Raw genomic sequence first — 11,586 nt, 5'->3', positions numbered from 1 at the left:
ATTTAGACAACTTGTTATTGTTACTTGTTCATCGATTGCACTATAGGTTTATATAGGTTATATTTTGGTCATGTGGTTTGAATTAAAATGTATATTTTTTAATAAATAAATAAAAATTGAAATGACTTCTTTGTATCTACTTTAAACTGTCGATTAGGCCTCTTCCTGGGCCAAATGTAGCCCTTCTGTTATAGCTAAAGAGGCACAGTCCAGAAGTCATAGGGCCTATATGAGCTTGCATTAATGATCACCAATAAGCCTGGCTAAAGATGACACACTTTCACACATAAATGCCGATAAATGTGAGAGATAGACTAGAGGCTATGTTGTATACGCAGCAGTTTATTGACAATTATTTGAATTTAATCTACAGTTTAATCAAGTTTGTTCGTTTACTTCCACCAACCCCACATTGTTACCTCGAAATGTGTTGTTGGCGTAAATATATAGGCCATACGCAGACTCCAAGGACATGTTCAGTAGCTACACCTGCATCACTTTAACTGCGATTATAAAACAATTAGTGAAGGAATAACAAAGCAATTGGCGCCATATATGAAGCCTTTCCTTTCTGCGTCCTTCCGCTGCGTTGTTTTCACGCTTAACTGCCGGAACAGAGGCGGGAAATCAGAAATTTGTCTGACAGCGGAGCAAGGACGTGGCACACTGCGTGACGTCCCGCGCTCCCGGCGGCCCCTAACAGCCACTATTGTAAAGAAAAAGAGGGGGAAAAAACATTGTATTGTGTGCCATGCAGTTGGAGACTTGTTTTCTCTTTCCGTTTTCATGTTTTGAAGGACTTCACTCTTCAGACACAGCTTTCTTTCACTTTACTAAATCTACTTTTATAGTTTATAGGCGGGTTTTTTTCTGGCGGCAACATCATTCTAGCACCAATTTTAGTCATTTCCTATGCCATATCCCATTTCATTATTCTAAGGAAAATGTTTCAAGTTGACCCAAAATCATGCTTTACCTTTAAAGGGAAACATCCAAAGCACCTGTTATTTGTAAATTGTGGTTTTAGTTTTGTCGTCTGAAGATAAATAAATATTGCCTATAGTGACTGTGTAAAACGATCATGATCATCATCATCATCATCATGATCTTTTATTTTGGCCACACGACCTTATAGGCCTTTGAGCAGTCGTATCCAGCACGGCCATATCCGCTGCTGGTGGCCGGGTGTTGGCGTCTGTATCCCTGTTGCAGCGCTGGCTGGTTGGACGGCACCCTGGAGCGAGGAGAATCACCGACCCGCCCACTTTCTTTCACTTACGTTGAGCAGGTCTCTCTCCGGAGCAGGGCGCACAGTGTCTCGGCCCGCTCTTATGTGGGATCAAGTCAAAGCACCCTGCCTATAAATCCTCTTAAAACCCGCTCCTTCTTCAGACGCTGCAGAACCAAGAGTTTGTTTTATGTGAGAAAGAAAAAAGGTCACGTGACTTCCAAACTGAATGGCCTTAAACTTTTAAAAGGATTTCTATGGACTCCGAAATGCATTGTTTGGGGGGGGGGAAGAGTTTGCTTTAGCGGCGAGATGAGATGAGAGCCCCCGAGTGTTGCATTTACATCAAACTGGGTTCAGTCAGGCGCGTTTTGAAATCCACGGCAGCTCCCGTGTCCTCATGTATCAGGTTCAATGTGTTCTTCTGAGAGCTGTATGATAGGCCTATCTTAAACAGTCTAACGTGAACTGAACTCGATTTGATTGTCTCTTTTACTTATTATTTACAATTAAATGAAAAGAAATAAAAACTATTTACTTTAAGTCAAGTACAGTGTAAATGAAAATGCATGAAGAAAGCTGTAGCGTTAGCCATTTCTGCAGCAGTCTAACGTGAGTGCAGTCACCAAAGTGGTTATCTAGTTGCTAGCTTTTACGGGAGGAAAATCACACACCGCCATCGTTGCTTTGGCCTGAGAACTTCACTGACCATTTATTGCGCATGCTCAGTACAACATCGCAGTGCACGCAGGCACGCATCACGTCAGTTGTGTATGCTGATTTACATGGCTTTGTAATATGAACAAATATTCTTAACACTCCCACTCAAAGACATGTTCTTAGCATTCTAGTGGTAAACATAAACTTCAAAAAAAACTTCAAAAATGTTTACATACGGTTATTTTACATTACTCTCCAAACAAATATCCCTTGAACCTCTCAAATTTAGTCTTTGTCACTGGCTTAGTAAGGACATCAGCTACCATGTTTGCAGTAGGGCAGTACTCTATAAATATTTTCCCATCTGTGTGCGCAGAACGTACAAAATGATATTTTATATCCACGTGTTTGCTTCTCTGTCTGCATACTGGGTTTTTAGACAAAGCTATTGCCCCCTGATTGTCCTCATAGATTTTGACTGGTACATGTTTATTACCATGCATACCTTTAAGTAGTTGTACAAGGTACATACTCTCTTGAGCAGTGGCTGCAAGCGCCATATATTCGGCTTCGCAGGTTGATAATGCCACTGTTGGCTGTTTCCTACTCTTCCATGATATAACTGGACCATTTGTAGTTAAGCTGAAACAGTATCCAGTTGTGCTCCTTCTGTCATTTTTGTCGGCTGCCCAATCAGCGTCACTATATCCTTCAAGCTGTAGGCTTTTGTCACATTTTTGATAGTGTAGCTCTTGACCTGTAGTTCCCTTTAAGTACCTCAATAGGTGTTTTGCTGTAGTCCAATGCTGTTGCTTTGGTTCTGCTAGGTGTTGCGACAATTTACTCACAACCCAGCTCAGGTCAGGTCTAGTAGAAGTCATAATGTATATTAAACTACCTACCATTTCTCTGTATCCTTTTGAGTCAATGATTTCACCCTCACTGTCAAAGTTTAACTTCTGTTCACATGGGGTGTATCTCGGTTTGCATTCGGACATTCCGAATTTTGCCAACATTTTCTTTATGTGTCGCTCTTGAGTCATTTTAACCTTTCCCTCACTCTGTTTAAAGTCAATACCAAGGAAGTGTTTAAGTGGACCCATATCTTTCATCTTAAACCTTCTTTTCAACATTTCTTTGACTTCACTGAGTAAGATACTGTTACTGGCCGCTATGATCAAATCATCTACCCAGACTAGCAGAATCACTTTCTCATTCTCAGATTCTCTGCAGTAGACACATTGATCAGCATCATTTTGTACAAAACCATTCTCTGTAAGGTGATCATGCAGTAACATATTCCAATTACGTCCCGATTGTTTTAAGCCATACAATGACTTATTGAGTTTGCACACTAGTTGCTCTCCCGTGTTTGACTTGATTTCGAAACCCTCCGGTTGTTCCATATATACCTCACAGTCCATCGGCGCATGGAGGTAAGCAGACTTTACATCCATCTGGTGTAGGGTAAGATCCTCTTGTACAGCTACCTGCATCAAAGCTCGCACAGAGGTCATGTTGGCGGTCGGTGAAAAGGTCTCTTTATAGTCAATCCCCTCCACTTGACCATACCCCTTTGCAACATATCTGGCTTTACAAGTCTCAGATCCATCTGCGCTCTCCTTCACTGTGTATACCCAGCGACCTCCCACTGCTTGCTTGCCTCTTGGCAGTGGAGTCAAGTTGAAAGTCTCATTCTCTGTTAAAGAGTTCATCTCCTCTTTCATCGCATCAGTCCACATTTTTGACCTTTTGGAGTCCATAGCCTCTCTGAATGTTTTAGGTACATCATAAGTCACCCTGTAGAAATAATCTACATTTTCACTTTCATCATTATCACACTCAACTTTACACTGATAGTCCCTTAAATATTCAGGAGCTTTTCTTTGTCGTCTTGTAGGATATCTCCCTTCTCCTTGTTCTGTCTCAGTAGTATCTGTCTGGGCTAGACCTGTCTCTACAGTGTCTTCAACACTAGACTCTCTGCTCTCTTTAGGTTGTCTCTGAGACTTGACTATCCTCTGTGGTATGTCCCCATAACTCTCAATGTCGTACTCCATGTCACAATCTGTCTGAGTCTGGCAATCTGCACTTTCTTTAATGATAGATTTGACCAGCCTATGTTTTAGGATTTTGCCTGTCTCAGGATAATACATGTTGTATGCTGGACTATATTTATCATAGCCGATGAAAATACCCTTTTCACACCGAGAATCCAGCTTCTTTTTATCCTGTTTATATATGTAGCATTCAGAGCCAAATACCTTCATGTTAGATAGGTTAGGTGTTTTTCCTGTGAAAACACGGTAAGGTGTCTGCTCTAGCCGCTTACTGTAGCACCTGTTTCGGATTTGAGCTGCTGTCTGTACAGCGTATGTCCATAACTGCTTTGGTAGTTTACTATCCAATAGCATGCATCGTGACATCTCAAATAAGGTTCTCCAACCTCTTTCGGCAGTTCCGTTCTGGTGAGGTGAGTAGGGTGCACTGGTTTCATGCCTTATCCCATTACTCCTAAGTAAAGATTGGAACTCTTGCCCGGTAAACTCCGTACCGTTATCCGATCTAATGCATTTTATCTTTCCATATGGTGCTACGTCTGCAATAAACTTTTCAGTAGCTTTGGAAGTGTCACTTTTTGCTTTGATAAAGTATGGAAAAATCATCCCACTGTAATCATCAGTAAATGCTATTGCATATCTGTGTCCATCTTTGTCAGCAGGCTCTATAGGGCCACATAGATCTGTGTGTACTAGCTCTAGTACATTAGTAGCTTTAGCGTCTGCGTCTCTGTTCCTGCTTTGTGTGAACTTGCCCTGTGTGCATATTTCACAGTTTTGATTGGACTTGTCATTTTTCCCTTTTATCGACATCCCTTCAACAACTTTTTCTAATTTTACAACATCATCAAAGTTACAATGACCAAGTATCCTGTGCCACGTTTGGATGTCATGACTCACACACGCATTATCAATATTCTCATCTTCAACTGTGCTAAGGTAATACAGCCTACCATACACGTCCATCTTGAACTTGGTTCCATTCTTGTGGACCAGCCAGTCATCACCGTCCTTGAATCGGATCTCTGCTCCGCTGGATGTTGCGGCTTTGACTGAAAAAATGTTTTGTGGAAACGATGGAATGTAGAGTGCTTGCTTGAGCCTTGTCTTCACCTGGTGTCCCTCGCTGTCCAGCAAGTAGACTTCGGCGTCTCCCCTCATCTTCGCCATCCCGCTCACCTTCGTCCCGTCGGCGAGCTCGATCATGTGATCCTCGGGTCTAAAGCTTTTGTCCACTGTCTTAAATTTTGTGGCGTCGTTAATCATATGTGATGTGGCGCCGCAGTCGACCATGAGACCCTTCTTGTTACCTTTAAGTGTAGGACAATCGCTCATCTTGAAGAAACAAAAAGATGTAGGCTCTGCCTCTGTCTCTCCATCAGCTTTCCTCACATGGTCACGGCCTCGTCCTCGACTGCGTCCTCTTCCTCGCTGTTGCGTGTCCCATCTTCGGCTTTCTCTTCTCACTTGGGATTCGTCCGGACAATTCCTGGCCATATGTCCCTTTTTGCCACACGCGTAACACTCCACATCAGTCAGGGCCATTTTCTTTCCTCGTCCTCTCCCACGTGCCCACAATGCTCCGCTAGTCTTCATCACGTTGTCTTCTCCAACATTCTCACTCTTGCCGTATTTTTCGGTACTTTCATAACTTCGTAGTTTTGTTTTAAACTCACCGAACGTTACTTCTTCGTTCGTCTGCGTGATGTGCACGACGAATGGCTTGTATGAATCAGGTAGCCCCTTTACGACCATGGCTATCTGAAGCCCATCACTAATGTGTTCGTCTGCTCTTCTCAATGACGTGAAAATAGTCTCTGCTCGGATAATGTAATCAGTCACAGTTTCATTGCTAGCCTTGTGGAGCGAGGAAAGTTCACAGTATAAACTCACAACGCGGGGCTTGTCCTTTCCCGCGTAGTGCTGGCGAAGAATCTCAAGTGCCCTTCTTCCATCACGTTTCGCGTCTCTCATTATCAGCGATAAACTCTTGTTGTCTAGACACTGCACCAGCTCTGCATATGCCTCTCCGTTTATCCTCTCATCTTCCGCGAGAGCTTCTTCGTCGTCTTCATCGATGTCCGGGGTGTCCAGGAGTACTTCTCTGAGGCCGCGCAACTCCATGTGCGCGAGGAACCTCGTTTCCCAGAGCTCATAACTTTTCTCGTCCCCGTCGAATAAAAGTCTAAACCACCTTTGGCCTGCTTGACTGGGCCCATAACCTGTAGCGTTAGCCATTTCTGCAGCAGTCTAACGTGAGTGCAGTCACCAAAGTGGTTATCTAGTTGCTAGCTTTTACGGGAGGAAAATCACACACCGCCATCGTTGCTTTGGCCTGAGAACTTCACTGACCATTTATTGCGCATGCTCAGTACAACATCGCAGTGCACGCAGGCACGCATCACGTCAGTTGTGTATGCTGATTTACATGGCTTTGTAATATGAACAAATATTCTTAACAAAAGCAATGCATTGGTCTAGGCTTATGTTTAAACAAAGAAAACAAACGGACAAACAAAGACTAAATGGAGAACCTGTAAAACTTACGCACATAACAGCATGGATTTTCTTTTTCTTTCCACATGAATTAAAAGGCATGCAGTCCCTTTATTATCCACTCGATGGCGACATAATCCATATGATGTTGACTTGACAATGTGCACAGCAGAGCGCCTTACTCACTTATGTAAAGTAAGTCAATCATAGCCCAAAGCCTCTGCAACTTGTTTGTTTGTTTGTTTGTTTGTTTGTTTGTTTGTTTGTTTGTTTGTTTGTTTGTTTGTTTGTTTGTTTGTTTGTTTGTTTGTTTGTTTGTTTAAATGTGTGAGTTTTATTATCATTATTTCATTAATTGTAGGGATATGCCACCGTTATAGTCTAGGACCCTTCTTTTTTTTTTTTATCCATTTAAAAAAAATGCAACAACAGCATTTAGCATGAATGAAAAGGAGCAGAAAGAAAAAAACGTATAATGTCTGCCCTTATCAACACAAAATCATTTACAGTTCCAGTTCATTTAAATTTTAAACTGTCTCTTCTTTCTTTTCTTTTTGTCCAAGACTCCTTTGTTTGAGATACATCTTTCCTTTGTAGCCGACTGAAACCTGGGTTTTGTAAAAACCTCAGTACCTTTCAGTTCATATCTGCATATCTTTTTCTCTTGGTGAATCTGTTTTGTAAATTATTTGGTAAACTTTCCAAATGAGCTTTATACATTGTTTTTAAAAGGTCAAACTCTACTAATTCACACAATTTCAATGTTTTTAGTTGTGTGAATAAAGGATTGGTATGGTCTCTGTATCCTCCTCCACTCTAATTGCTCTTTTCTGTAACAGAAAAATTGGATTAATGTATGTTTTGCAGGCACTTCCCCACACTTCAATGCAATAGGACAGATATGGAACAATCAATGAGTTATACAACAAAAACAATGCATTCTTATTGAGAAAATCTTTATACAGCACCGCTATTATTATTACCTTTACTTTGACATTATCAGTATGTGATTTCCATGTCAAGTGTTCATCAATCATAATACCCAGAAACTTAATCCCGTGTGCCCTTTCAATTTCTAATCCGTTGATAAACAATGACGCTTCGACATATTTCTTTTTAATACAAAAGATCATAAACTTGGTTTTGCTAATATTTAGGGGCAATTTATTGGCATTGAACCAGCGCATAATTTTCTGGAATTCATTCTCTACAATTTGTAGGACATCTTTTATATTCTTTCGTGAATAGAATAAAGTGGTGTCATCAGCAAATAGAAAGCACCTAAGTAACGGAGACATAGACACAATATCATTTACATATAGAAGAAAAAGTATAGGTCCTAGGACCGATCCTTGTGGTATCCCGCAAGTTATGTTGCAATTATTAGACTTTATGTTGTTAATTTCCACAAATTGACTGTTTTTTAAGTAGCTGGTAACCCATTGGTGTGCCACACCTCTGATACCATATTTATATAATTTATGCTGGACCATATCTTGTGGTCCAGCGAATCAAACGCTTTTTGAAGATCTACAAAGATGCTTACTAAATAGTTATTTTTGTCTACAGCATTGGTCATTTTTTTAGTTAGTTCCATAATTGCTGTAGCAGTTGAGTGATTAAGACAAAACTCATATTGGCTGTTACTTAAAATCATTTATTCAGTTAGAAATGTATCAGTCTTATCGCAAATAACTTCTCCAGAACTGTGGAAGTAATGATATTGGTCTGTAATTAGAAAATTCAAATTTACTTCCTTTTTTAAAGAGTGGAATTACTTAGTTACTTAATTAGATTTTTATTGGCACACTTTTGGACAACTGTTAGTATGTCGCTCGCTTGTACACTTTCAAGAAAAATGCTGTTAACATTATCTGGTGCTGTTCCATCATTGATGCTTCCATCTGGAATTTGTTGTGACAAAGTGGGGCCAATATTTACAAAATAATGATAGAATTAATTTACCATTTCAGTTTTATTGTAAATGTCAACATTGTTCTTTGTAAAATAATTTGGAAATTTTGTTTTAACCTTGCCTTTTTGCATGACAGTTTTATTACAATTTATTACGCTCCATGTGTCTTTTGTACTATTTTTGTCTAGCAATTTAGTGTAGTAATCCTTTTTTGCCTTCTTATGATTCTCACTAATTTGTTTTTATATTTTTTATACCTATCTTCAGCATCTTTAGTTCTTGATCTTAGAAACAATCTATACAAATAGTTTTTTTCCTTGCAGGCATTTTTCAGTCCGTTTGTCATCCATGGATTGTTAACAGTATTCTTCTTGATAGTCTGATCATTTAGAGAGAATCAACAGATTAAAATAAATATTAATTTTTTAAAAAGGCAGCTGAGCCACAGCCACTTTTGCTTAACAAACAGCCCTATATTCAAATATGAGCGTAACACTTTGGAGTATTTGGCAAAAAATCAATAAATAAATTAGACTTATAGTGCTTTTCCAGATGCTAAAGGACGCTTTATAATCTCATGCATTGGGGCAGACTGGCAAAAGTGAAACTGCCAATTTGTAGGAGTCGACTTTCAGTGACTGAGAAATGAGACCAAATGTTACCTCACATAGCCGTCTCTTCCTGTCGATGTAGGTAGATACCAACCTCTCACAGATTACATGATGCAACTGCCTTTTTAGGAGATACAACAGCGCACCCTAAAGCCCCAAGAAGATGCTACAATGTCCAATGACTTAATATTTGAGGACCTGCACAGGAACAGGCATTTAGTCACCAAAACCCCAGGTCCAGCTTGGATGATTAGAAAATGATGCATGCCAAAAAAGTAATACACAAATCACTGCACAGAAAGCCGATTTGCCATAACAGGAGAGTCAGATTATCATTAAAACTGCATTTTCGCCTCTCGTCTGTGTTTGGAAAGCCTGGAAGAATCCTACTCATTTGCCTGAGTATCTGTACAGATTGGCCCACTTCAACACAATTTCCAAACCTTTATTTAAAGGAAAAAGATAAAAAATCTCTTTTACAAGAGTGCCCTGGGCCAAGAGGTAACACTCTGTGAGGGGACGCAAAGTACTGAACAGGAAACGTCCACCACATTAGTCAGGAGCTCTTATGCTTCCTCCATCTGTCACGCTCGAACACTGAACTGCATTAATGCAGGCTTCTCACTGAAGGTCTATGGAGATTATCAAATCGTAATCAGCCGCTGTCTAAATCTGGAAGGCATAATCCCAGCTGTGAATCTCAACCAGATTGAGAATATACTTTATCTTCCTAGTTGTTGTTGAATTATTTGATCATGCAGTAGGTTTTCAAACCTCTTTATTTTATTGTTCTTCTAAATATAGCACTGATAGCCCTACAAGTACAAGTACAGGTTTTGGGAAAATTAAACAAATGTTCATGGTGACAAGTATGATCTTATACCATCTTGTCATAGCACTTTGTGAAATCTCGTCAAATCTTAGAAGCTAAGCAGGTATGGGAATACCACGTTGCCATAGTGAGTGTTATTCGCCAGAGATCTGATGTAGCTTAACTGTGAATGGAGTGAATGCAAACATTGGACAAACTTGTGTGAAAGCACTTAGGGCGACTTGTGTCATACACAGATAGGATTCCCCCTCTTTAGACGGCTGCACACTCAATCAATTCTGCTCTCAATCGAGGTTCTGCTTTCAAATTGTCATGAAACTTTAGGTCTGTGGTCAGGCCATTCATTGGTCAGTATACAGAAAGGTACGCTTCTACATAATATTAATTTCAACATTTTCTGTTTGAGACCTCAATATAATAACACATAAGGATGAATGGAGAGTAATTTTGCTTTCTGTTTTACATCAAACATAAAAAGCAGACTGAACAAGACATATTTTGCAGGCCATCCATATCCATTTTAAAACATTCAAGTATCAGTTTAACAAAAGCCATTACATGTATATAGCAACTTCAACTTCTGTAAATACCTGAAGATTTGCTTCTGAAGCAGTGTAAGGTTTACTCCTATAGCTTTAAGCACCTCTCCGCCTATAGCCTTATGTTCACTTCCTTTATATATACTTTATTGACTGTGTTGCATGATCTTGTCATTTTGTATCTCTGGGTTGCGCGACACACCACAAAGTTACTACACTGCAGTAACAAAAGGGGGAAAAATTACCCAAACCCTTTACACATGGCACCACCTCAGTAAACCGACATGTGCTGTACTTTCCCTTGAATTCTGACAGCAATGTTATTGCAGGAAATAGGGTTGAGCACTTCCTATCTATGGGTACTTTAGAAACAACTTCAGAAAAAAGTAGCCTGTGAGCTTGGTTTGTAATGCTGATGACCTAAAAAGGATCATCTCTTCATTTCCAGATGAACAAATAATGAAAGCAATCTATAGACTGATGTACATAACTAACACAATATTTTCAGAAGTTTGAATAAACCAGACTAGCAAAAAAAAGGACTCAAAATTGTGTCTAAAACATAGGACATCTTTCAGAGCTAAGTTTAGACATTTGAGCTGCCATTATTGTTCAAGTCACTGTCCATGTGCATGACCAACACACTGCTTAGAGTGATTTTAATACTAACAGCTGCATACCAAGTGCACCCTCAGGAGCTGCCCCTTTGTTCAACGCACCATACTCAGAGAAATGGTTTGAAGTTTCTATTACTTTGGAGTAAACACTCGGTTTCTATAGTAGCGTGTTGCACAGCCATAGCAAATGTCGAGGCAACATCAACTAAACTTCAAAGTCTTCACCGCATCTTTTTCAAATGTAATATTCAAACTTTCATTTCATTTCCGCTTTTTGGTGCATTTTAAAATAGAGCACAACTGACTCTAAAACCACTAATCTTCCTTTGAACCATGACACAGACGGGCAAAAAAAGCAGAAGTGAGAACGCCATCAGTTGTGGCAAGCTCTGGTGACATTTGGACACATAAGTATTCAGTCTACAAAACAGTCATTACAGTTAGATACTTTAACCTGCCTTGTGTTTATGACCATGTAAGAGCTGAAGTACTGTATATATATATATTATATGTATGGCCCTGGATTCTGTGTCCTTTTTAGAGCTTGAATGTATAATGGTGTGCTTGGAGGTGAAAAAGTGTTATTAAATTTGGATTATTATCATTTTAGTTTGTGACAGAACTGCCT

Source organism: Gobius niger, assembly GCF_951799975.1.
Source record: "Gobius niger genome assembly, chromosome: 6".
Lineage (NCBI taxonomy): Eukaryota > Metazoa > Chordata > Actinopteri > Gobiiformes > Gobiidae > Gobius > Gobius niger.
The sequence above is the reverse complement of the archived record's forward strand: the minus strand, read 5'-3'. Positions refer to the sequence as shown.